Source organism: Puma concolor, chromosome D2 (genome assembly GCF_028749965.1).
Source record: "Puma concolor isolate L17-30 chromosome D2, mPumCon1.1.hap2, whole genome shotgun sequence".
In the NCBI taxonomy this organism is placed as follows: Eukaryota; Metazoa; Chordata; class Mammalia; order Carnivora; family Felidae; genus Puma; species Puma concolor.
In genome coordinates, this window is record NC_141677.1 from 51,365,544 (window position 1) to 51,392,110 (window position 26,567).

The 26,567-nt window shown below is 39.6% G+C and overlaps 2 protein-coding genes across 5 annotated transcripts in view; one reads left to right on the top strand and one right to left on the bottom strand.

Annotated features, from left to right (window-relative positions):
- The window catches only part of PANK1 (pantothenate kinase 1), a 100,961-nt gene extending 75,247 nt beyond the window's left edge, over window positions 1-25,714 (bottom strand). For both annotated transcript variants that reach the window (XM_086680347.1, XM_086680346.1), the window contains exons 1-2: window positions 25,488-25,714; window positions 20,256-20,400 (exon numbers count right to left, since the gene is read on the bottom strand). The gene's annotated coding sequence lies outside the window, so the exon portion shown is untranslated. The remainder of the gene's footprint in view (window positions 1-20,255; window positions 20,401-25,487) is intronic.
- A 60-nt stretch (window positions 25,715-25,774) lies between these two features.
- KIF20B (kinesin family member 20B) overlaps window positions 25,775-26,567 on the top strand; it is a 74,557-nt gene continuing 73,764 nt past the window's right edge. For 2 of the 3 annotated variants that reach the window (XM_025917892.2, XM_025917893.2), the window contains exon 1: window positions 25,775-25,880. The gene's annotated coding sequence lies outside the window, so the exon portion shown is untranslated. Of the gene's footprint in view, window positions 25,964-26,567 lie in introns of all 3 variants that reach the window. The other variant, XM_086680342.1, reaches the window with a different exon arrangement.

Below are 26,567 nucleotides of genomic sequence, written 5' to 3' on the forward strand. Positions count from 1 at the left end.
CTACATTAGCTCTCATCACAGGCTATCTCCTGGCAGGAGTGATAACCCTTTTCCTCATCCAACCCTCAGCAACAGAATGGAAACCTTCGGTCAGATTTTGAAATGTCCTGAGGCATGATGTCCCCAGGTTGGCTGTGGGACCAGCCAATATGTAAAGAGGAATTGCAACAGGAGCAGTTGTTAGACCTCAGAGTTGTGAGATGGATAGGTGATTCTCAAAGTTTTCCCCAAGGGTTGGTGAACAGCAGGGAGAGTTGTATCAGGTAGGATGCTATGGGCTGCCAGTTACAGAAAAATCGAGTTCAAACTAGCTTAAACAATGATGTTTATTAATAGGCAAATCCAGAGTTCAGAAGGGTTCCAGGCCCAATGCCATGAGGGCTCCAATCCATTTATTTGGTATTCTCTTGATTTAGTCTTTCTTTGTGCAACAATTTTGTCTCCAGACTAGGACTCTCATGGCTAATAAGTGACTTACAGGAAACAATGACCTACATTACTTTGTTCATATTCCACAGGAGAAAAAGAAAACCTTTCACCCAGTTGTCCTACAGAAACCTTTCCCTTCAATCTGATGCAACTTAGGTCACCTGCTCACTCCTCTAGCAACAACACTCCTCAAGGGAAAACTGTACTGTGTATGACTGAAGTCTGAGTTCCTAAACTATTCAATGGCAAGGTAGTGGGATTACCAAGAGTGGTTTAGAGTGAGATACACTTCCAAAGCTGAGGATAAGGTCAAATTCTGTTGAATCTTCTGATGGAAGAGTAAACACCTGACCAAAACCAGGGCTTTGTCAGGAAAAGAAATGGTGACAATGGAAGCTGGGAAGTGAATTCCTGCCCATTGTGAATCTAGGGTGTTGGTCTAACATGACCCTCCACAAACAGGATGCTTTCTTGCCATTTCTACTTTTTTTTTTTTTTTTTTTAATGTTTAGATGTTTATTTATTTTTGAGAGACAGAGAAAGATAGAGCACAAGGGGGGGGGAGGGGCAGAGAGAGAGGGAGACACAGAATCTGAAGCAGGCTCCAGGCTCTGAGCTGTCAGCACAGGGCCCCATTCGGGGGCTTGAACCCACCAGCCGTGAGATCACGACCTGAGCCCAAGTCGGAAGCTTAGCCGACTGAGCCACCCAGGCTCCCCGCCATTTCTTCTTTTTTAAAATATGAGTTCTACCATTGTGGAAAATAGTATGGAGGTTTTTCAAAAAGTTAAAAATAGAATCATCAGATGATCCCACAATCCCACTGCTGGGTATATATCCAAAGGAACTGAAAGTAGGATCTCAAAGAGATATTGGCATACCTGTGTTCTGAGCAGCACTATTCACATTAACCAAGAGGTAGAAGTAATCCAAATGTCCACCAATAGATGAGTGAATAAAAAAAATTGTGTGTGTGTGTGTGTGTGTGTGTGTATAGTGTGTGTGTATATATATATGTACACATATGTATATTATATACATATATATGAATATTATTCAGCCTTAAAAAGGAAGGAGAACCCATTACAAGCTATAACATGGATGGACCTTAAGAACATTATGCTAAATGAAATAAACCGGTCACAAAAAGACAAACATCGTAGAATTCTATTTATATGAGGTATCTAAATAGTCAAATTTATAGGAAAACAAAGTAGAATGGTGGTTACCAGGGGGTGGGGCAGGGGGAAGGAAGCGTTGTTCAATGGGTATAAAGTTTCAGGTTTGTAAGATAAAACTGTTCTGGAGATTTGTTTCATAACAACGTAAATATACTTACCACTACTGAACTGTACGCTTAAAAAGAGTTGAGATGGCAAATTTTATGTCACGCACTTTTTCCATCACAATACAATCTTTAATTTTGGAAAAAAGCAGGTTATAGTAGCTCCTCAAAAAAATCCATTTTTAAACATAAAATATGTTTCCAATAAAGAAAGAAAAGATAAAAAAGGAATAAAACTCATTTCAAATATTGCAAAGAAAAAGAAAAAGAAGGAAAATAATGCCAACATGCTCAGTGATAAAGGACTGTTTTCTTTTTGTATTATACAAAATACAAGCACATGATACGCATACTTAAAATGGAGCGTGGAAGCAGATACATGTCCTAGAAATTCTTCGCTAAAAGCAAAGCAAGGTTTGCTTACATATTCTTATATATTCTTATATATTCATACAGACACTGGCTTTTTTTTTTTTTTTGAGAGAGAGCACTAGTGGGGGAGGGGCAGAGAGAGACAGGGAGGGAGAGAATCTCAAGCAGACTCTATGTGCAGCTCAGAGCCAACATGGGGCTTGATCTCACAACCGTGAGATCATGAGCTGAGTCGAAATCAAGAGTCAGATGCTTAACTAACTGAGCCACCCAGGCACCCCAAGACACTGTTTTCTTATGTATACATCTGGAAGATGTAAACTTAAGTACCACAAAAGACCACCACAAGTGCTACCAATGCGGGTTGCATCTACAATTCATAAAAATGTCAACGAAATCATTTTCTCTTGAACTACATTTCATTTTTGAAATCCTTTTCCTGTTTTATCTCAAAAATTCATATGTATTTCTGGTTCTACTTCCTATGTCTGGGCTGGGTTTATTTTAGAGTGAATCTTCTCTTTCAATTTTGTGGAAAATTCCTATAAGAAGATATTTATCTTATGACATCCTCAAACCCCTGGCACTTAGCCACATATGCCACTGTTTCAGTTTGAGGCAAGATATGGAATCTAGACGAATGGATTTTCTGGAAGATAGTCTCTCTAGGGAACTAATTAAGTGACTTTTTAAAAAATTAATTAATTTTTAAAATGTTTTTATTTCTTTTTGAGAGAGCCCATGTGAGCGGGGTAGGGGCAAGGAGAAGGGGGAGGTGCACAGAATCCCAACCGGGCTTTGTGCTGATAGCAGAGAGCCTGATGAAGGGCTTGAACTCACAAACCAGGAGATCATGACCTGGGCCGAAGTTGGACACTCAACCGATTGAGCCACACAGGTACCTCTGAATTTCTACTTTTTTTAAATAGGGAAATGCTTATTTTATAACAATAAGCAAAAAAGAAAAAAGAGAATTCCATAGTTGACCATTACTACAAAAGAAATGGGCAACGGTAATGATGGTGGAAATGTGAAACACAGGTATACAATATCCCAAAAGAAAGAGATGAAAATATGAACAGTGGTGTTCTTTGGGTGGTATATCTGCAGGAGAGTTTTTCTTTGTACTTTCAATTTTCTTGATTTTTTTTCCCACCATTTATGTGATATGTTTAAAATGTTTCGTAAGGGAAAGTGAACTGGGGTAAACACAAAGATTGTGGGTCCCAGGGTCTCCCTTAATGTAAACCTGAACATTACAACCCCTATTTTGGCTGTTCAGAGGACTCACTCCACCTCCCCCGTTCCTGCTTTTTTATTTTGAGTGTGTTTTTGACAGTCGAGGTCAGTATAAAAATACTACTGCACACAGAAAAATAAAGACCCAAAATTAAGTGGCTGTGTTCTCAGTGACTTAACTCCTTAGCCTTTAGAAAACTGATTTGAGTAATAACAAAAGTTGCAAGTAAATTAATTAATTTATTAGTATTACTTTAAAAAATTTTTAATGTTTATTATTAAGAGAGAGAGTGCAAGCAGGGGAGAGGTAGAGAGGGAGGGAGACAGAGAATCCGCACGGTCGGCACAAAGCCTGACATGGGGCTCGAACCCACAAGTGGTGAGATCACGACCTGAGCCGAAGTCAGATGCTCAACTGACTGTGCCAACCGGGTGCCCCGCAAGTAAATTAATTTAGAACAAAATAAAATTCTTGGTTGGAACAGGATTAAAACAAGTGTTGCATCTAGAAATATGAAATTATTGTTCAAAGGAATATAATTCAAAAATCCCCTGAAAGCACATCCATGTGTAAAAAGTCATTTTGTTTTACTTCTCCCTTACATAATGTATGTATTACAAATTCGAGAAGGTGCTTGGGTTTGTTCCATTTAAATGCTCTTTGACAGTGTTGTCACTGTGTTTCTGGCAAGCACCGCTTTACATAAGCATAAACCATATGGAAATGCCGAGATTAGAATAACTTGGATTTTATCCTTGGGACACGCTGTGTTTATCAGTATAACATGACGGATCGTCCCTCTGTGGGTGAGAGAGGTCCGGGTTTGGACTGCAAGCTCATCTCTGTGAAGACTCAAGTCCCAGGATCTCATCCACTGGTGATCTCCATCAGAGAAGCCAGGGGGCCAGTCTCATTTGGGATCTGCAGCTGCTGCTCTCCCCTGCCCAGGGGCACCTGCCCCGCAGCAACTGGGGCGCCCAGGGGTTCTCTTCAGGTGGTCTGCATAACTGCAAGAATGCTGTGGATCCTAGCTCTGCCTCTTACTACTGTGGGCTTTGGATCATTCAGTGACCTCGTTTTTGTGGCAGGAAAATTTACTGAGAATCAATTTCTCATATTCTCCATATCCTCACCACTCCCTTGCCAAGAAGGGTCTTGGTATTTTCTTGCCTCAGAGTTTTTTTGCACAAGGAAAGCATCCATTTCCAGGGAGCAGCTTTTATTTTAGAAAAGTTTAAACTCTGCTAGATTCTGCTAGGTGTCCCTAGGAGGAGAGGAGAAAGGGGGACTCTTTGAGGGTAACAGGAAGGAAGAGACAAACACCTCCCTGTCACTAAAAAAAAGGGATGCTCAGGGAGGCAGCCAGTGCTCAGAGAGGATGGCTGTGCGGCTGGAGATTCTGAACCCTAGGGACTGGGACTCCAACCTCTCAAAGATCTTTGACATCCTACATCGCACAGAGCTGCGGTGTGTCCCAATCCAGCGGAAAATTTTCTGGTACAGAAAGTGGGCATCTAGCAGATAGATTCTTGTGCAAATTGCAGAGGGATGACAGGACAGGCCTTCTCCATGCTTCAGCACGCTGGGCAAGATCCAGAATCTTGCGAGGAAAGCCCCCTGAATGGTTTGGATGTCATTTCCTACCATTGTAGTGGAATCATGCTAGTTTTAATTAAATTAAAAAAATAAAATAAATGGGTATTTCTTACACATTTGGTATTGTGCATATTCCTGTTATATGTGTCTGAGCCTCTATTTCTTCATCATGTCCTGGAGATCAAAACACTTGTCTCACAGGTTGAGGGGATTAAGCGAGGTTAACAGGTGAGGCCCAGAGAATGCTTAAGTGTATTTATTAGGTCCTCAGTTGCCGCTGATTCTCTGAAATATATCTATATATTTTTACTTGTTTCCAAGATGAGATTGCTTGTACAAATGGCAGAAGTTGGTATCAGAACTTATGGAAGGCCTTGGGCTAGGGAAGGTCAAGAGGCAATGTTTTTAATAGTTACGATAGCTACCGTTTACTAAGAACCTATTACGGGTCAGACACTCCTGGACTATAAATCATGTCAGTGGTTTTTAAATTGTTCTGCGGAGTTGTGAGATTCGGTGGAGGGGGTCAGGAGCTGCAGTGGAGAGCAAAAGGGAGACCAATAAGTTCATATTCAGGGTCACCTTCTCTTCTTCAACTACATCAGTTTTGCTTTTACCTGTTTAATATATTGATCCTCTAGATAGGATTTTGTTTGAAGTGTAGTATGTCTGTTAAACACATTTGAAAACTACAATGGGGTTGGATCCAGATGGTGGTAAAAACAAACACATGTTCATCTAGACTTCCTCTCCGGGCTTAACCCTAAAACGAATCTAAAGTGCATATATAAATATATATACAGATATTTGAAGATCATGCTGACTTACAAGATGACTTAATTACTCTCAATGGACTAAAAATTCTGCAGGAACTGGTGAAAGACAGAAAGTAGAACTGGGATGACATGGAGGGAGGGAACCATTGTCCAGTATTAGTGAAGACGGCACCTGTAAACTGTGAGAGAGGCATCAGCTTGGGGAAAGTGGATATGGGGAACAGGAGGCAGTCCCCATCCAACATTTAGTATGATTTGGGTTAACATTACGGCAGTAGATACAGTCAGGTTCCTTCTTCCAGCTGTGCTATGCAGCAAATAGCAAAGACAATTCCAATGAAAAGGACTACTTGGGCCTTACCAGCAGGGAAGTACCCAAGGGGCACTGTACCCCCAAAGAAAATGGGAGTTCCAATGCCTACAGAAGTTGCTAATGATCTACTCAGTCAGGTAGTATGTCCTACCTCTCCCCTAGAACCATAAGAAGCAAAAAAAGGCGCTCAGACATATGGGCAGGCTAATAGGTAATTGAAAATGCAAACATGACACAACGAAGAATCATCAAACATTTGAAGAAAATCAAAGAGGAGTTCCAGAAGGACAGACTAAAGGGAATGGAGGAGAGAAAATAGTAAAGAAAAAAAAAAAAAAAGAATAAAATATCTCATTGTCAATGAAAGACAGGAAACTCCCAATGAAAGGGTCCATGAATGCCACTTAGAATGAACAGAAAAACAAAAAAACCTCAGATCACACCTAGACATTTGATGGTAACATTTTAGAAAACTAAGGATAGAAAACTAATTTAAAAAATTATCCTTATATAGGGGTGCCGGGGTGGCTCAGTTGGTTAAGCATCCGATTTCGGCTTAGGTCATGATCTCAGGGCTCGTGGGTTCGAGCCCTGTGTCAGGCTCTGTGCTGACAGCTCAGAGCCTGGAGCCTGCTTTGGATTCTGTATCTCTCTCTCTCTCTGGCCCTCCCCCACTCATGCTCTGTCTCTCTCTCAAAAATAAATAAACGTTTAAAAAAATTATCTCTAGATAAGGAAATTAACAGTCAATGTAAGGCGTATTATTTGGGAGAGGAAGAAGAATGTTATCTTTCATTAGAATTTTGTAAAAGTTACAGAAAAATCCTGAAATAACATAGGAATAGGGTCCATAAATTCAATTACATGCATCTAGTTCCTAGGGTCTGGTTCCCAGTACAAAGTAAGGTGTCTTCTGGTGACATATATCAGTGGGGCAGACCTTTAATCATGTGCCTGGCTGAGATTTCCAGCGCAGAACAGTGACTCCAGGCATTTCTCAGTTCACACCTGTTTCAGGGACTGATCACAGGAGAGTGGATAATACGGACAACAGAGAGCCCACCGTTCCCATCCCTACGAGATGGAGCTGCTACTGTTTGCCTCCTCACTGAGACTCTCTGTCCCTTGCATTGCATGCCTTTCCCGATTTCGCTCACCCCAGTCCCAAAGCAGCGCTCCGTGGAGAATGGGAACCAATGGTCAGTCAGGGTATATATGGGTTCACACGATGGTGAGGATCAACTATTCCTTATAATTGCAGCCAGTAGAGAGTTGGGTCATGAGCCAATGGGAAAAGAGGCCCAGTTCTGATGGGGAAGCAGTGAAGACAACAGGGAAAGGAAGGCTGGTGTGGCAGAGAGGCTGCAGGATAATGTTACCCAGGGCCTGGAAGTAGCAAGTTCTAGGTATAAAGAGGATAAGCTGAGTGCAGTATAGGAAATCAGATTTGGTTAGATCAAATAGGACAGATATGGGAAAATGCTCCCAATACAGTGTTAATTAGAAATAACACGGTCAAAAGTCCCCTGTGAATTTAGTTTGATCCTTGAGTATGTGAGTATTTTCTTTGTATCTGTCATATGCCTGCTACTGTGGGATGCTGAGCAGAGTAGAGAACAGGAATGAATGCACATGGTTTCCACCCTCATAGGGTTTACAGTTTAGGACAATAGATAGCAGAGAGTAAACAAATGTTAAGAGTGATTATCACAGGTTGTAAGAAAGGTGAGTTTATTTTCTTCTTTATAAGTAATATTTTCCATATATCCTGCATAGTTGTCATATGCCTTTTATAATGAAAGAAAAGCAATAAATCTTATAGACACTACAAAGAAACCAAAAGGAGACCAACCTATAGGGGGTCAACTGACATTCATCAGGCTAATAATAGTTTTATTTATAAAACAAAATGCCAATTTTATTCACTCAGCTATCTTCAAGGTTTTATGATAGCAGCTGAGGATATATATACACAGTGGATTAGGAATAAATCCTTACTCACAAGGAAGATTAAAATATCGTTTATGGGGTGCTAATGGCAGAGGGAACTGAGGAAATGGTTAGCAGACAGATAACCAATTATGTCTCTTTGTTGAATAATGTAAAGGCTAATTAGAGGTGTATGTATTTTATAAAACCAGTGTAACTTGTTGTAGCATAACATTTTCTATCCTCCAATTTGGGAATGCTTCAATCTTTTGGATGAAGATTTAAGAGATACTCTAGTACCTATCAGCAGCATATTGCCAAAGGATCTCTTAAGCTGATAAAATCTGAAGAATGCTTATTATTACTGTGCAAGGTCAATTTATTAACTTCAAAAAGACCTTGTCCTACATTTTCCTTTTAAGAGTAGGGGAATGGAATAGTAATGATAGCAATTATATTTAATGAGCATTTATTCTGTGCCAGGCATTTTACATTAATTATCTTATTGGGTCTTCACAACAAACTTGAAGGTAAATAGTACAGGTCCACAATCTCTTATCCATAACCCTGGGGACCAGATGTATTTTGGAAATGAAACTTTTTGCAACTTATAAAGAAATTGGGAATATGGTACATATACTACTAATTTTGTAACATTCCAAATGGTTACAAAACTCATTATTCTGCAGAGAGATGTATGAAAATCCACACTAAATGGACTAAAGACCATAAATAATGTTACAATTTATTTAGATAAATAAATCCATTGGCAAATGAAATTTGTTGGTAAATAAATTTATTGGTAAATGGAATGGCGGGATAAATATAGGCCATAAGTACGTAAGCTTCTTATTTCTTTTGTTGCTTATGATAAATATTTTTTAGGGGTGCCTGGGTGGCTCAGTTGGTTAAGCGTCCAACTTCAGCTCAGGTCATGATCTCACGGTTCGTGGGTTCGAACCCCGCATCGGGCTCCGTGCTGACAGCTCAGAACCTGGAGCCTGCTTCTTCCTCTCTCTCTGCCCCTCCCCTGCTCATTCTCTCTCTCTCTCGCTCGCTCTCTCTCTCTCAAAAATAAATAAACACTAAAATTTTAAAAATATTTTTAAATAATATTTTAAATTTATATTTATGAAAACTAACCAATAACACATACAATAAATATTTATCACTTCTAGTTGTTTGAGAATCTTGGAGAAGAGGTTACACTGGTGGTATCCTTACCTATGAAACCAGGTTGGAGCTGGACATTTGATGAGGAGCCAGGAATGGGATTCTCAAGTGATGAAGAGGCATTAACCACATAGGGCCTTTCTAAAGACTTTCCCCACTCTCACTGGTCTCCTTAACATAGGTTTCCGTCTAAGCAGTTTCTCTCTAATTGAATAAACGGCCATGATCTCTTGCTCACTGATAAATGCACATTGTTCAAGGCTAGCAATTAATTGATCACACATTTTCAGACTTTTTTTGCCCACACTCACGTCATCATCATTATTACTACGGTCTTCACACTGACCTGTACTTAACACCATCTCAGCAATTTCCCATCACTGAAAGAACACACAACAGATACATCATTTTCAATGTACAGCATTTCTTCCATGTCGGCTTCTTCCAACTTATTTACACTTCTGGCTGATAAACTTTTGGCATAAGTAATGAGTTTTGATAACATCTTCTCATCATAATCTCTGAATCCTTGAAAATCTTCACTGGCCAGGTCATTTTCAAACACCATTGGAGCCCAAAGCCTGTGCCAAGCATTAGTTAATGTTGACTTATCAACATCATTCCAAGCATTAGCAACGCGTCGATGGCATCTTTAAGACTAAATTTTTTTTTTTAAAGTATTGAATTTTCAGGCATTTGTTAACTGAAGCAAATGTGCTGGAGAAAAAAAAAGTGATAGCTCTTCCTAGGGCATAGGGTTCCTTGGTCACAAGGCTGTATTTTGGATGTCATGTGGGGGGGGGAGGATAGTAAATGCCAAAAACATTACTTTTCACAAGAATTTCAGGAAGGGGAAGTGCAGAATGGTTGTCTAAGAACAATAAAATTTTGCAATTGTCTTGCAGTCCAGCTTGCTTGCTGGGAGCTTGTACTTACTGAACCAATCAGAAAAGATTTCTCTTGTCACCCATGCTTTCCTGTTTGCATAATAATGCACAGGTAGACTGCACACAGCCTGTAAACATTTTGGATACAGGCTTTTTCCAGTCCCTGCCAATTTTGTCTTGTGTGTGCCTACAGCATTAGCACACCCAACAGTCAACTTTTGCTTGGCATCTTTGAAATCTGCTGGTGCCCTTTTGTGAGCCATTGTTCAGGTTTTTCTAGAAACATAGTGCCAGTACAGAGCTGTTTCATCAGCATTGTGCATTTGTTCAGGGCTAAGGTTTTCATCAGATGTCACCTTAGCAAACCCACCAATGCAATTTTCAAGGGTTTCATAATCAGTAGGAGCTTTTTCACATATTTTAGGATGCTTGATACCGCGACACTTTTTAAATTTCTGCAGCCAGCCTTCTGAATATTCATCCTCACTTTCAAGGTTTAGTTCTCCATGGCACATTCTAGCTTGTTTCACAACCAACAAGCCAGCCAGTGGCGTGGCTTTACTTCTTTGTTGTTGGATGCATTCAATCAACACACATGCAAGATCTTCATTTTTGGCCCTGGGCCGTGTGTTTCTATTTTTCACTAGTTCCTGGTGTTGACTGTCATGACACAATTTCAACAACTCGTCTTTCTGTTTCTATAAGTCAGAGGTGGTGGTTTCCGCAGCACAGTCTTCAGTAACATGTCTCACAGACACACCATCATCGATCTTCCATTTTCTGAGCTACTGATAAAGCCCGATGGCTTCCTTTTCTTCTTCTCACTGTTAACCCGTATCTTTAATGCTTTGGGGAACATTCACAGTAAAATGAATCCCTAAGTCACAGAGTGTCAGCAAACAGCAGAGGGTGTGTGTGTGATAAATATGAGTGCTGAGATATAACTGAGGCTTCAAGTCTGTCCACGGCCACCTCTGCTGCCAAACAGTCCCGGTGCCAAGCTGACAAAAATACTTGCGGGTTCCAGAGAGTTTTTGCCTTTTTTTTTTTTTTTTTTTTAACCCTACTTAGGAATTGCAGAGTGCAGATTATGAACTTGTATTAAAAATATCGTTTTAATGATGAAAAGACTGAGGCTCGATTAGTAACTTGCCCAAGGCAATGCAACCACGCTTTGTCTTTTCTGCCTCTATTCAGTCTTCTAAAATCTGGTCACTTTGTTGGACAAAGGACTTTTGTTCTGGTATTATTGTCTGCCAGGATGATTTGGGTTGAAATATTTTTAGCAAAGGAACTTGATACTCTTGGCTGTTTGACTGGCACAGTCAATAACTGAGCCCCATGCTGAATAATTTGAGGATGTCTTGGCAAGAAATGGTTACAAATGCTAAATTTATAGTCATTGAATATAGATGTTTCTTTTTGTACCAAATTATCTGTTTGGTACTTATGTGCCTAGTTACTTATTGCCCCACAATGAGCAATCAGGAAAGATGAAAGAAAACCACTCATTTCCGATTACATCCCAAACACTCCCACAAATTTCCCTTAAATATCCACTCATTTGAAAGGTTTTTGGTTTGTTTTTTAACTGTTCTACAAATTATATATCCCAACTGTGACTCAGAATTATTGTTAATCAAGTTCAGAATTAAAACATATTTTAGGCACTCTACTAATATATTTCTTTCAACTCAGAATTCATGAGAATTTTGAAGGACTTCTGTGGGTTGGGCCCTATGTCACGTGTTATTTTAGAAGTTCTTTTTGGATAGCCAGCTTTTCTTACTCATTCCCATCATTCCCATATTTGTTTATATCCTCATCAAACATTTAATACGAACTACATACAGGTTTCCCTGCTATCTGAAAGTAGCGTTCCTATGAAATCTTTTGAAAGCCAAATGGCATAAAGCATAGAAACAATTACCATTAATTTATATGGAAAATTTTTTGAGTGTGCCCAGACCCCAGAAATAACCTCTCTTAGGCTTTTCTGATACCTTGGGATATAGCTGTCAAATGTACAGAATAAATCTAGATGAAGCACAGATGCTCCCAAACAGTTCAAAGCTACGGCTGATGAGATGCTGAGTGTAGTTCCTGAAGAAGGCGCTTGGTGGCGCCACTCTAGTTGCCGGGGCTCGTACCGCTTCTGTAAGGGCTTAACTGCGAAACAGCTGAATACTATTTTCGCTTTTTCTCATGACAGCAAAAATCCTCTTTGGATTTCTTTTCTTTTCTTTTTAAGTTTATTTATTTATTTTGAGAGAGAGTGAGAGAGAGCACGAGGACGTGGGGGAGAGGGAAGGGGCACAGAGTCAGACTGAGGTCTCGAACTCCTGAACCCCGAGATCATGACCTGAGCCAAAATCAAGGGTTGGTCACTTACCTGACTGAGCTACTCAGCCACTTCTGGATTTCTTTTGGTTAGTGAAAACAGTGCTAATATAGATCTTTTGTAAAAGTGAAGTGCAAAACATGAACTTTTGAAAAAGGTGGGGGGGTGCCTGTATTATAGAAGGCTTAAGACTTTTGATTTGGTCCCAAGTCCTTCTCTCTTTTCCCACTAGGTACAAGCATGGTTCTTAGGGCGGAGGGGTTTATGGAATGAGTTAAAGCACAGGTCCTGTCATCCCAGAAGAGTTTATACAACCTACTAGATAAATACGAGAGTGTATAAAATCCAATGAGGATTCTCTCCCTTAGGAGTGGAAGAGATCATATTCGTTAGGTGGGGTTACGTCACTCTCCTATTATTTTCCAACACTGGTCTCTCCTGTTAGATTGTAATAATAACTACTATTTAATGGGTGTTTTTGTCTGCCAGGCTGGCACAGAGAGAAGCTGGCATTTAAGAAGCATCAGATTCAGAAAGGTGTGTTGACCTTGCCTGTCACAAACTTCAAACTGACAGAGCTTGGAATCCACCCATCTATTTGACTATAACGCCCTACCTATTTTTCTTACTTCAACATACTCTTTCCTTTTTCTTGACCAAACAGTCTGCATTCTCACTTCTCCCTTCACTGTAGTTTAATCTCCTACTTTATGGTGCATTGTTCCTAGGAGTAAACATCTCCTGGTTGCCCAACAAAAGAACAATTCAAATGACTGGTTTTGGGGAAGCCTCCTTGAACAATTCATCAAAACACATAGAAACCTACCTGATGCTTGTCTTCTTCTACGGATTTCTATTAAGAGTTAAGCGTTGCTTTGGAACCAGAGTATTTTGGCCAGTAGTGTTGGGATATTCTGAATTAAATTAGAATGGACAGGGAAATGACTGTGCCTCTGGCTCTTTTTGGACTCGATCAAAGAATGCTCTTGGGAGAGTTCTATGACAGCAAATCAAAGAGCTTAAAAAAAAGCCCACCTTAGCACTTGTCATTAGCTGGAAAGAAAAGCATCACCAAATAGCCTGAACAGTAGTGGTAGCAATGCTGATTATTTCTTAGTGTAACAAATGTTTTTTAGAAATACCAATTTTTAAAAGAGACATTGGGTAGCACTCACAGATAAAATTTTTACAAGGTTTCTCTCAGATTAGTTATATATCAGCCAATAAAGTAGTGAAACCTATTTTATCAAACCGGATCATGAGACACTTATTCTGATTATACTCAATTCCTATTTTATTTCATCCTCTGAATTATTTTTTACCATCTCCCCATAACAACACCTGAATTTGCCAGCTGCTGGACCAATTAGTTATTAGCTATGTGACAGACATTGGCTATCTGCTCATCAACTGGGTTTCCTCTTCCTGAGTGTGTAGGAATCTCAGTGTGTAGGAAAACCGCATTTCTCATTCTCCCCTGCAGTTAGACTGGGTTCCTTCCAAAGGAATATGAGCAGCAGGAATGTACACGACTTGCAGGCCTAGTTCTAAATCCTTCTGGCACCCTTATTCAAGCGGTCTCTTTGCCTTCAGATAGGTCCGCAGAGGTCAACACTGCAGATTACCAACTGAGAGGAACCAAGCCAGTATTTTCAAGGCAGTTGCCCAGCACAGTCACCCTACTCACAACGGGGCTATGTATGAAATGAATGAGTAATAAACCAGTTGGAGCTGTTGTTTTACAGCAGCTAGCTTTAATTACCCTAATTAGCATATACCTTTATCTTCTATTAAACACAAAAAAGTTTGGTTGTGATGTCTAATGCAATTAATGACTATCTCTGAGTTTTAAGCATGCTTTGTATTATATTAAAAAATTTAATATCAGAGTTCAGATTATACATCTGTACGTTTCCTAAAGAATATCACACCTATTCCCCTACTCTTGCTTCATCAGTAACTTCTAGTTTTAGCCGGATACTACCTTGCCAAAACTGCAGATGAATAAAAAATGTACTACTTTGTTTCAATTAACTAATGTAAAATTAATTATATTAGACCTGTATCATTTTAATACTGATTGCTTTTGGAAATATACAACACAGATTCTATAACTTACTTCTCAGTGTTTTTGATACTATTCCTTAAAACAGACGTTAAGACAGTTATTTAAATTGAAAAATAAAATCAGACTTTTTCTGACAAAATAAATCTTACAATGTTCGTACAAACTGATAAGTCTGACAGTGAGGACTGGCTTTGTCAATTATGTTATATGACATTTTTCCATACATTCAGTAAATGAAACCTTAAAGATTTTGACATAAATATATTTCAAACATATGATGAAAGAAATTTTATAAAAAATTTTGCATTTGCACAGACATTGAAATATTTCCATTTTTACTGAGTATATTGGTTTAAATGAGTGGTGCCGAGTAAAAGAGTAAAAGATGCAATTAATAGTCACTTGTTCATTTTTGATAAAGCCTTTTTGGTGTAGTTTAAGAGTTTGAGACTCTAGGGGCTCACTCGGTTAAGTGTCTGACTTCAACTCAGGTCATGATCTCCCGGTTTGTGAGTTTGAGCTCCGCATCAGGCTCTGTACTGACAGCTCAGAGCCTGGAGCCTGCTTTGGATTCTGTGTCTCCCTCTCTGTCTGCCCCTTCCCCACTCACGCTCTGTCTCTCTAAAAAATAAACATTAAAAAAAAAAAGTTTGAGACTCTAACGTCTGTATAATAAAACTCTTTTTTTAAGGTTTACATAATTAAAAAATTTTTGATGTTTATTTAGTTTTGAGAAAGAGAGAGAAAGCTAATTTACAGCTTTCAACAAAATTAAAATAGGACCTAATTGAACTGTTAGGTGATAAGTCTTTAAAAATAATCTCAGATAATGAGTCACTCTTGTATTTGGCATGTAATTTGAAAGAAGTTTAAACAATTTGGTGATGTTGTCATAAAGTCTTTCTACTCCTACATTATTTTTGTGTACAAGGCAATTATATGCTTACATATATAAAAATGAAAAACAGCAATAGAAGTGGTACTCTTTTCCATTTTAGATATAATATTCTTCCATGGGCACATGAACTAATGGAAAAATAAATCCCCATTAATCCTTATAAGAGGTATATTTCTGAAAAATCCTACTTAGTTGTTTAGTAACTACCAAAAATATTTAATGTATTTATATTGTTTTAACTACTTGAATAATAATGATGATGATGATGATAATAATCATGTTAACTACAGAAGTGTGTTTTTAACTTAGAGGGAATAAAAAAAATAAAATCTGTATAAGAATTTTTGTTTGAGAGACACGATAAGGTATTAATAAAAGCCTTTTGAACACAAACCCTTCATTAGGGTAAATTTATATTAGGGTAAAATTCTGGGAGAAATGGAATAACAGGAGTTCTGGAAATAAAAAGGAAACAATGCTAATTTTCTGATTGCGAAAGATGAGCTTATTCATGTATTTAAAAAAAAATGTGTGCTAGTCTTGAAGTTGCTAATATGAGATCATACTATACTAATTATTTATAACTTGGTATTTTTTCTTGCGTATCTATTTTTAAAAATTGGCTATTTGTGCTGTGTATTCATATTCTGGCTCTGCCATTTACTAATGATGAATGCTTGGGTGTGTCACTTAATTTTTCAGAACATTGTTTCTTCCCCCCATATAAAATGAAAAATTTGAACCAGATCATTGGGCCTCTTATGTCCCTAATATTCTATACCTCTGTGACCAAAGGCTCAGAAATATTCCTTTAGATAACTGAAAACAAAAATTATGTAAGTATGCATTTTTCTTCTTCCTTCTCATTTTCCTTCTTCCCTCCCTCTCCTTCTTCCCAATATCACTAAGGCCTTGTTGATATATATCAAAGATTGTATTTTTTAAGGAATTTATTGAAATTGGTCTCATTATTTATCAATTAATTATGGTAATGTAATGGCTTCCCTTAACCAAAAATAGTCATACTATTCATACCATCATTATTTTCCCTAGTAATTGAAATCTGAAAAGCACAATATTTTCTATAATAAAAAGATCATATTGGCATGATCCTACTTTCTCCTTCCGAGGAAACTAGAATCTTGAAATAGCTCATCAAAATAAAACTTTTTGGCACAGATAAATGCACCAGAAAGCCTATAATTATTGTTGAATATGTATGTGAGGTCCACTAGCATTGCCCTGTGCTATTTTCAAAACAATGCAAGATATGATTTATAAATAGTGCCATTTTGGTTTTAAGTAATTCCATTTTGGCAATAGAATGCTGTGGTTTTTCTTATTTGCTATGTTATAAGCAGAAACAAAAGGTCTTGAAATGTTAGTGCTGAGCTTTTCTTTCTTGCCACACACTTCCATGTAGTTAGATCTATCTGCATCAACTCGTAGACAACTGAGATTGTTAGATTAGGGATACAAAGAGAAGGAAACAGTTAATATCCAATTGACTGACTTCCAAAAAAGGACAGAGTTAAAAAGCGAGAGCTTATGTGAAGAGATGGTTGCTGGCCGTTGCAGACCACCCCCAACATTTGAGTGAGTATGCCACTCTGTGTAGAGGAGCCTTAAGTCCTGTTGTGATCACCGGCAGGCCTTTGCACTTGGCTTCTTGGATCACCCAAGTGAAGGATGCCCACCTGTGCCCTAAGATTTTGCTAGGCTCCCACTTGAACTGCTGCTCTCTGTGGATTTCACCCTTGCCAATAGGACACACTTTTCAAAACACTGTGAGTTGCTTTACCACCAGAGGATACTGAAGATGAAATAGAAGCAGAAGCCCCAGCTTTGGCACTTGGAAGGGTCTAGACAGTGGGAAACCCATTCCTGGTTAAATGTGTATATATTTTTATTAGCAAATAGTAGGGTCTTAAGACTAATGAGACGGCATATAAGAATGTACACAGCATTAATTCATGTATACATTCAAATAATAAGCTTTTATTGAATACCTAATGAAAACTTCTAATAGCTCATATTTTGAACCAGGCCCTGTGCCTGAGTACTAGGGATACTGAAAAAAAAAAAAAGAAAAAGAAAAAGCTACACCACCATTGTCTTCAGGGACATTATAGGACATTAGAGGTGCATAGAACACCTGCGAGAATTCATTCACTGAACAAGTATTTATTGAGCAGCTACTATTTACCAGGCACTGTTGGAGGTACTAGGGATATAGTGGTGAATAAGATGGATGAGATCCCTGTCTCGTAAGCTTACACTGTGGTGGGGAAGACATAGCATCAACAGATAAGGTAATTTCAGTTATTGTAAGTGCTACAAAGAAAGTAAAATAGGCCACTGTGGTAGAAAGTAACTGGTTGGGGGTGGGGTGAAGGGAGCAGCTTCAGGTAGGGTGGGCAAGATAGCCTCACTGGGGAAGGTATGTTTGAGATGAGCACTGAATAATGAGAAGGAGTTAGTCATGCCAAGACCTTTGGAAAGAACAGATAGAGGGAAAAGTGCAGAAGCTCTCAGACAAGTACTAGTCCAGTGTGTTCTGGAAAGACGGCCAACTGCACCGTCTCTGCAGGCTCAGAAGTGGGGAGCCTCGTTCACTAAGGAGGTGATGGGGCCATATAGCTTGACACACAATAAGTGCTTAAGAAAGGAATGCATCTTTCCTCTGACATATTACCTTAGAAAATGTTTATTATAAATTTAAAGAATTTATAATGCCCTCCCTCACTCCACGACTCCAGTCCTGCTTCCCAGAGGCAACCACTCTTACAATTTGTTTTTACTTCTTTTGGTAATTACCATACACATCTTTGATGTATATCAAAGATATGTATGCTCCCAATGTTATTTCTTCTTGTAATAATTATAGATATTAACTATTCACTTCCTACAATGACAAACATTTAGCTCAAGAGTCTTATGGTTATTCTTTCTTTCTCTACTGGTTACGTCTGTACCTGTACATAGTAAACTTCTATGTCCCGATCCTTCATCTCTGGACTCCCACACCGTAAGAAAGACTGAGATGTTATAGACCTGGCCCTTCCTGTTGCTTCTCTTCCTCCACGTCTCTACAACCTCCTATGGCTCACAGAATATAATTCTGCGTCTCTTTAACATATCACACAGGGCCCTTTAGGATCGAGGCCCAGACGAGTTTTTTCACCTCCTATTGTTATTCATGTTAGTGATGCTCACAGTCCTACTGAACTACGTGTTCACAGTTTTTAGAAACTTTTGTGTGCTCGTGTCTTTGTTCTCGTTGCCTCATGTTTTCATTGCCTGAAATGGCTTCCCTCTGCGGTTCACTGCAAATCCCATTCATTCATTTTAGCCTACATGGCACTTGAAGAAATCTTCCCCTGTTGGGGCACCTGGGTGGTTCAGTTGGTTAAGCATCCTACCCTTGATTTGGGCTCAGGTCATGATCTCACGATTCATGGGTTCAAGCCCCGTGCTGTGCTCTGTGCTGATAGCACTGAGTCTGCTTGGAATCCTCTCTCTCCTCCTCCCCTGCTTGTATGCACTGTCTCTGTCTGAACTAAATAAACTTAAAAAAAAAAAAAAATCTGTTAAAAAAAAAAAAGAAATCTTCCCTGGTAGATGACATTTATTAAATAAAAAAATATTTGAGTGGCTGTTTCATGCAAGGCACGGTCATAGATGTCAGGGCTATAGTGGACCAAGACATATACCCATGAGCTCATATTCTAGTGACTTAAGAAGAAGCAGGCTTAATAAAAATAACTACCATTATGAGACCTATTTTACTAAATAACTCACAGACACTATTTTAATCCTCACAACTTTGAGACTTGAAGAAGTGAAATAGTCTTCCTGAGGTCACTTCTTGTAAATAACAGAGCTTCTATTGATACTCAAATCTGTCTGACTTCAGAGCTGTTACTCCAAAGCTGTATTCACTCTGCTCTTAATACTTTTTGTACACTTCTATCATATCGTTTGTCATATTGTTTTGAAATTGTGCACGAGGTTCCCCACATAAACCACAGGGCATAAAAAGTTATTTGTGTGACTATTTTATCAGATGGTACAAAAGTAGTACCACACTAGATGCACAGGAGAGAAATTAATGCATTCACACATTGGGTGACTTAAGAAATTAAAGATTAAATCTTTCTTGAAATCTCAGACTGATAAGGCCTTGCTTTAGACTGAAGGCTCCTTGAGGGTAGCAACATTTGCTGCATAGCATGTGCTTGACAAATTTTGGTTAAACCTGTCATTCAAACCTCTGTAATCAATACATACTCAGTTTCTGGATTGAAAAACTATGTTAGTCCTATTATTGGAGGTGGCTTTGCACAGAAGCTAGGCACTCAGTCTTCTTTTAATAGAATTACAGGGGTGTTGATCTAAGCTTTGAGAGGCAGTAGAATACAGTGGTTAACTGCCAGACTACCCAGATTCCAATTCCAACCCCACTGTTTACTGTTGATGTATATTTAAAAAGTGACTATTTCACACACGCCAGGCGCTTTTATGAGTACTTTACAAATAGTACCTGAATTAAACTTAACACCTTTAAGTTAACTTCTATGACAACTTTACTATTCTTTAATAGCTCCATGCCCCAGTTTTCTCTCCTGTTAAATGGGGATAGTAACAACAACAAAATACCTCACCCAGTTATTGTTAAGATGGAGTATAAAAGTGCTCAGAATACTATCTGGCACATGGAAAGTTAGCTATGATTGGTAGCTCTTACCAGCAGAGGCTGTGACGAAGGGAAGGAAATCAGCTTGATGTAACTTAACAATTCCCTCTTATGCTAATGATCACTTCAAGGGGACAGATGGAATTATTTGGACTTGGGACTAAATCTGAAGCATTTCCCAGTTAAGTTGGCTCTGTTTTTACGGGAAAACGCAGTGGCTGGTGCCGAGATGGCAAATACAGGAAAAAATACCTCTGAAATCTTCCAGTTTTCTGTATCAGCTCTGCCACGTCCCAAGTCCATGTTATCATCTCTTGCTGGGATAGCTGCAATAGTCTCCCAACTGGTTCAGTGACTCTTCTTTAGCTGTCTCTGTTTGCCGCTCCAGGAGATTAACCTTTTCAAAACACAGAGGCAAATCGGATTGGATTGTGCTCATGCCGAGAACGGTCTACTTGCTTCTCATCGCTTTTAGAATAAGGACCCAAATCAGTACTTTGTTGACTGAGTCTTGTAGGATCCAGCCTTGGCCTGTTCCCACCAAACTTGCTTCTGGCTATCCCTCCCCAGGGTCTTCAACTCAGCCACATCAGCCTTCATTCACTGTTCAACAAATATTTATTTGATCACCATGGATTTACATTGTCATTGAGGATATATCTGAGACCAGTAGAAACAGTTCTTTGTACTCATAGAGCTTATATTTGAAGAAGCGGGGGAACAACAAAACCCAGACAAATATGCAAATAAAAAAAAGTGCCCACTGAGATAAGGTGGACAGGAAGTCTTCTCTAAGAACACACCATTACAGAGAAATCTAGAGGAAGAGCCCTGAGCCACACAATGATGGGGAGGACAGAAATTGGATACAGGGATCAAGCTATGCAAAGGTTCATATATACTAGAGAGAACCTGGTGTGTTTAAGGTGCCCAGAGCAGATTCCCTTACTGCACAAAGAGAAGAAGAGAGTGAGGTTGGCTGGACGGTGATACTTGCAAGGCCTGGTAAAGAATTAGAAATTTTTTCCTTTTTCTTTTAGAAAGTCTCAGAGTTATTTTTAAAAATAGAAATCATGGCACAATGTACATGATGATACCTTTCACCTCGATCCACCAATTACTAACTTTTTACCACATTTGCTTTTTTTTGTCCTATTTTCCCCATTCTCTCTATTCTTTCATTCCCTCTCATGTTCCATTTTGGTTTTGTTTCATTTTTTGCCAAATCTTTTGAAGGTAAGTTGCTGAATACCAAAGCAAGTATCTTCTTCAGTCTTCTACAAAGTCATGCATTATCACATGCAAAAAAATCTCATACTGATTCAGTATCATCTAATATATAGTCCATATTTAAATTTCTCCATTATCCACAAAATGTTTCTTTGTAGTTACTTCTTCCTCTCTTTTTTTTTAAATTTTATTTTTTAAAATTTACATCCAAATTAGTTAGCATATAGTGAAACAATGATTTCAGGAGTAGATTCCTTAATGCCCCTTACCCACTTAGCCCATCCCTGCTCCCACAACCCCTCCAGTAACCCTCAGTTTGTTCGCCATATTTATGAATCTCTTCTGTTTTGTCCCCCTCCCTATTTTCATATTATTTTTGTTTCCCTTATGTTCATCTGTTTTGTCTCTTAAAGTCCTCATATGAGTGAAGTCATATGATTTTTGTCTTCCTCTAATTTCACCTAGCATAATACCCTCCAGTTCCATCCACATAGCTGCAAATGGCAAGATTTCATTCTTTTTGATTGCCGAGTAATACTCCATTGCGTATATATACCACATCTTCTTTATCCATTCATCCATCGATGGACATTTGGGCTCTTTCCATACTTTGGCTATTGTTGATAGCACTGCTATAAACATGGGAGTGCATGTGTCCCTTCGAAACAGCACACCTATATATCCCTTGAATAAATGCCTAGTAGTGTAATTGCTGGGTCGTAGGGTAGTTCTATTTTTAGTTTTTTGAGGAACCTCCATACTGTTTTCCAGAGTGGATGCACCGGCTTGCATTCCCATGTAGTTACTTCTTTAAAAAAAAATCTGTGACCTGTCAGAAGGGCTAACATTAACAACTCAGGCAACAACAGATGTTGGCGAAGATTCAGAGAAAGAGGATCTCTTTTGCACTGCTGGTGGGAATGCAAACTGGTGCAGTCACTCTGGAAAACAGTATGGAGGTTCCACAAAAAATAAAAATAGAACTACCCTATGACCCAGCAATTGCACTACTAGGTATTTATCCAAGGGATACAGGTGTGCTGTTTCGAAGGGACACATGCACCCCCATGTTTATATCAGTGCTATCAACAATAGCTAAAGTATGGAAAGAGCCCAAACGTCTATCAATGGATGAATGGATAAAGAAGATGTGGTGTATATATATATATATATATATATATATATATATACACACACACACAGACACACACACACACACACACACACACACACAATGGAGTATTACTCAGCAATCAAAAAGAATGAAATCTTGCCATTTGCAACTACAAGGATGGAACTGGAGGGTATTATGTTAAGCGAAACTGGTCAGAGAAAGACAAAAATCATATGACTTCACTCACATGAGGACTTTAAGAGACAAAACAGATGAACATAAGGGAAGGGAAGCAAAAATCATACGAAAACAGGGAGGGGGACAAAACAGAAGAGACTCTTAAATATGGAAAACAAACAGAGGGTTACTGGAGGGGTTGTGGGAGGGGGGGACGGGCTAAATGGGTAAGGGGCATTAAAGAATCTACTCCTGAAATCATTGTTTCACTATATGCTAACTAACTTGGATACAAATTAAAAAAATAAATTAAATAAAGATAACAAAAAAATCTGTGAACCAATCAAGATTTATGAATTTCATTTGTAAGTTTTGTCTCCTGACTAAAGCACTCCTTTACCTTTTTTCTTTTTCCCTGACACTGACATTTTTTTCCCTGACGCTTTTTGAAGAACCTAGGCCTGCTGTCTTGTAAAGTGTTCTATATTCTTTTCATTTTGTTTTGTTTCCTCATAATTAGACTTAAACATTTCTGGCACAGGTATCATTAGGTGATAGATCACTCCATCATTGGTGATGCTAAAGTTTCCTCATTTGGTTAAGGTATGTCCAATAAATAAACCTCTACATTGTAAAATTCCCCTTTCCGTTCTAATTATGAATTACTCTCTAGGACATTCTTTGAGATAGTGTTAATGTCCTGTTCCCCAACAACCTTTCAGCCAATGATTTTAGCATCTTTTATCCATTGTTTTAGCATGTATTCATAAGGCTTACTCCTATCAATTTTTACATTGGGAGTTGCAAAATGGAGATTTCCCATTTACTGCTTCATTTGTATTCATTAATTGACATTCTTGTGTAAAGAACTTTTCATTTTTATTCCATCTCTCCTTCTGTCTCTCATGGAAAGAATGTTAAAAAAATGAAATCTGTTTCAATCTCTCACCATCATTATTCTTTTTGATGCTCAAATTGTTCCAAGTATGGTCAAGAGAGGCTCCTTTAAGCTAGGTCCAGTATCCTTTGAAATGACTCTGTGAATCTCTAAGGACTTCTTTGCTTTCTGACAAGAGTGTTCCAGGTTTGCTTTGTAATTCCTTGCTCCGGATGAGAATCAGCCTTCTCTCCAAGGAGCACTGATTCGTTTTAGGGATGAGAATGGTATTTAGAAACCACTTGGGCGGCTTGGTGCTAGTGTGCTCATTGTTACTGGGGTGTCAGAGTTTCTATGCCTCTAAGCCCTGTCAATGGACCAATTGAGATTTAAAAAAAAAAAAAAAAAAAAAAAAGAAATCACAACTTTATTCTACTAATGCCGATTCAAATCCAACACTCTGGGATTCTTCCTTAGCTTCTATCATTCCATATTTGTTATCTCCCTTCTCCCACAGTGAGAAACTTGGTTCCAAACAACATGAGTATATTCACTCGTTTGCTTTTTCCAATAATGCATGCATAGTAGTTTCAAAACTACTATACTAATACCCTTTTCAACATCAAACTTACTAAGTAAAGTTACTGATTTCTTTGTACTTTTTGCTCTTATGCTGTGTATTCCAGAACTCCTAACCCCAGTTCATGGAGTACTGTACTCAAGTAATTGAATGAACTCTGTATGGTTGTGCTGGCATTTTGATACACAGGTATGTTCAGGTCTTTTTTGTATTAAGTTTTAGGGCTTGCTTTTATTTCCACTGTTTTAGACTTAATGTTTTGAAAGGGCAAAACTATATTTAAAAAAACAAAAGGTTATTCAGAGAAATCAAACTGCCATCACTAATCCTTGCATAACATTCCCACCCCCCATAGGTGACCATTTTCAGCTAATTTTCTTATTTAGGTTTTGAGTTTATCTCTTAAAAAACAAGAAAAAAATGTGTGTGTGTGGTATATATCTATGTAGAGTCTCATTTTTCCTTTCTTACACAGTTAGTGTATTTTGTATATTCTTTTGCATCTGTTTACTAAAAAATATAAATATGATTTTCTTAAACATTTTTAAAAAAATGTTTATTTATTTTTGAGAGGGAGAAAGAGAGACTGTGAGCAGGGGAGGGTCAGAGAGAGACACACACACACAGAATCTGAAGCAGGCTCCGGGATCTGAGCGGTCAGCACAGAGCCCCACGCCAGGCTTGAGCTCAGGAGCAGTGAGATCATGACCTGAGCTGAAGTCGAAGTTTCAACCGACTGAGCCACCCAGGCGCCCCTCATTCAGCTGCGTTTAAATCCCAGCTCCCCCATTAATAACCATATGCTTTTTGGCAAATTACTTACCTATATGAAGTCAGCTTCCTCAGAATCTATAAAATGGGGATGATAATGTTATTTACCTCAAAAGGTTGTTCTCGGGATCGGTAAGACGATCCATTTTATATGCTTAGCACCAGCACAAGGTAAACGCTCAATTAACCTTAGCAGTTATATTTTTCTTTAAAATCAAGTACACCAGGGAGAGACAGCCTCAGTAATAAATGCTTGACATGAATATTACAGCACCACACTCGGAAGAAGAGGATCACTTTAAAAGAGGCAGAGGAGGCTGTACTGGCTCTGAACATTTTGGGCAAAGACCTTGCCTATGCATGGAATTTAGACTGTCAAAGCACAGCGCCTCGCAGCGGTAGGTGCTTTATACTCTCAGAATGAGAAAGAAAAAAAGAAAGGAAGGAAGAAAGAAAGAGGAAGAAAGAAAAAGAAAGAGAGAAAGAAAGAAAATGCTTACACGAGTCTATTCTGGGAAAAACTCATTTCGTCCACGAGGGCGGCTGGGGATGACATATGGGGTCACGCAGAGAGGGAAGTGGCCCTTCGGGTGCGGGCAGCGCTAGTTCTAAGCGACTCTCGGGACAAGTAGGTCTGCTCCCGCCTGCAGGGACCGACCGGGCAGAGGCTAGCCCCCATTCCTCGGCCCGTCCCTGGGGGAGTCGCGGGGCTAAGTGTGGTGGCAGCGGCCTCACCTCCAGGCCTTCGCTACGTCTCGTCTCCACGACGGTATCCGAGATTGGCGTCCGTGCCAACGGAGGTGGTAGCCGCCGCAACCACCAGGCAGCGTCCCATCCCTCGCGGCACGGCGGGCTCTGCGGGAAGCTCCGACCCTCCGCACGCAGACCACCTACCGGCCCCGTAGCCCATCACTTGCGGGCGATCAGAGATCCGCCCCAGATTTGAAAGCTCCTTCCGGGACCTAGTGGGAAGCCCACGGCTCGAGCCTCTGCGATCCTAGGCGCCGTTCCGGAAGCCCCGCCCACTCCCAGCGTGCAGTGCGGTGGCTTGGCCGCCATTGTTTGAATTTGAAAAAGGAAACATCGCGGTGCTGCTCGCAGATCTGGCAGGTCTGGCAACTTGTGCAGGTGAAGAGGTGGGCCCAGGTGAGGGTGCGAGGTGGCTGACTGCGCGAATACCAGACTTGAGGCTGGGAAACGGTGCTGGCAGTGTGAGTACCTTCCCAGGGGATCCCGACGCCCCTGAGGTTACTCTCGGGAAACTGGGTTGCAGAGCGATGGGTGCTCCTAGGGCACCGTGGGCACGGCCTGCACATCGCAGGGTTGAGCCATACTACTTGGGTTGGGTCTTAAATGTCCTCTCCACCGCATATTAGCTGAGTGAGGCAAGGCAACGTATTTTCTCTCTCTGGGTCTCAGTTTCCTCATGTGTTAAAAGAGGTAGTAATAATAACATTTATCCTCTTCCGGCTCTTGTGAAGATAAAATAATATGTAAAGTTGTTAGAAACGGTGCCAGTATATAGTAGGCACCAAGTGTTTGCAATTAGTATTTTTTGTTATTGCTGCTGCTGTTGTTGGGGCGCTGGCCTCCATTGCCAGGTCTAGTTTTCTGGATCCCGGAGGTGAGCAGTTTGCTTGGCAGATGATATGACCTCTTTTTTGGGGGGTGGTGTGGGGAAGCCCTGTCTGGCTGTAGGTGCTTTTATTTCCACGCTGCTTCCACTACCAGGGGTTTGCCCTTTGGGGCTTTTTAGTACCAAGCGGAAGAGGGTGTGTGTGGCAAATGTGAGACTACTGTCATCCCCCAGTTTAG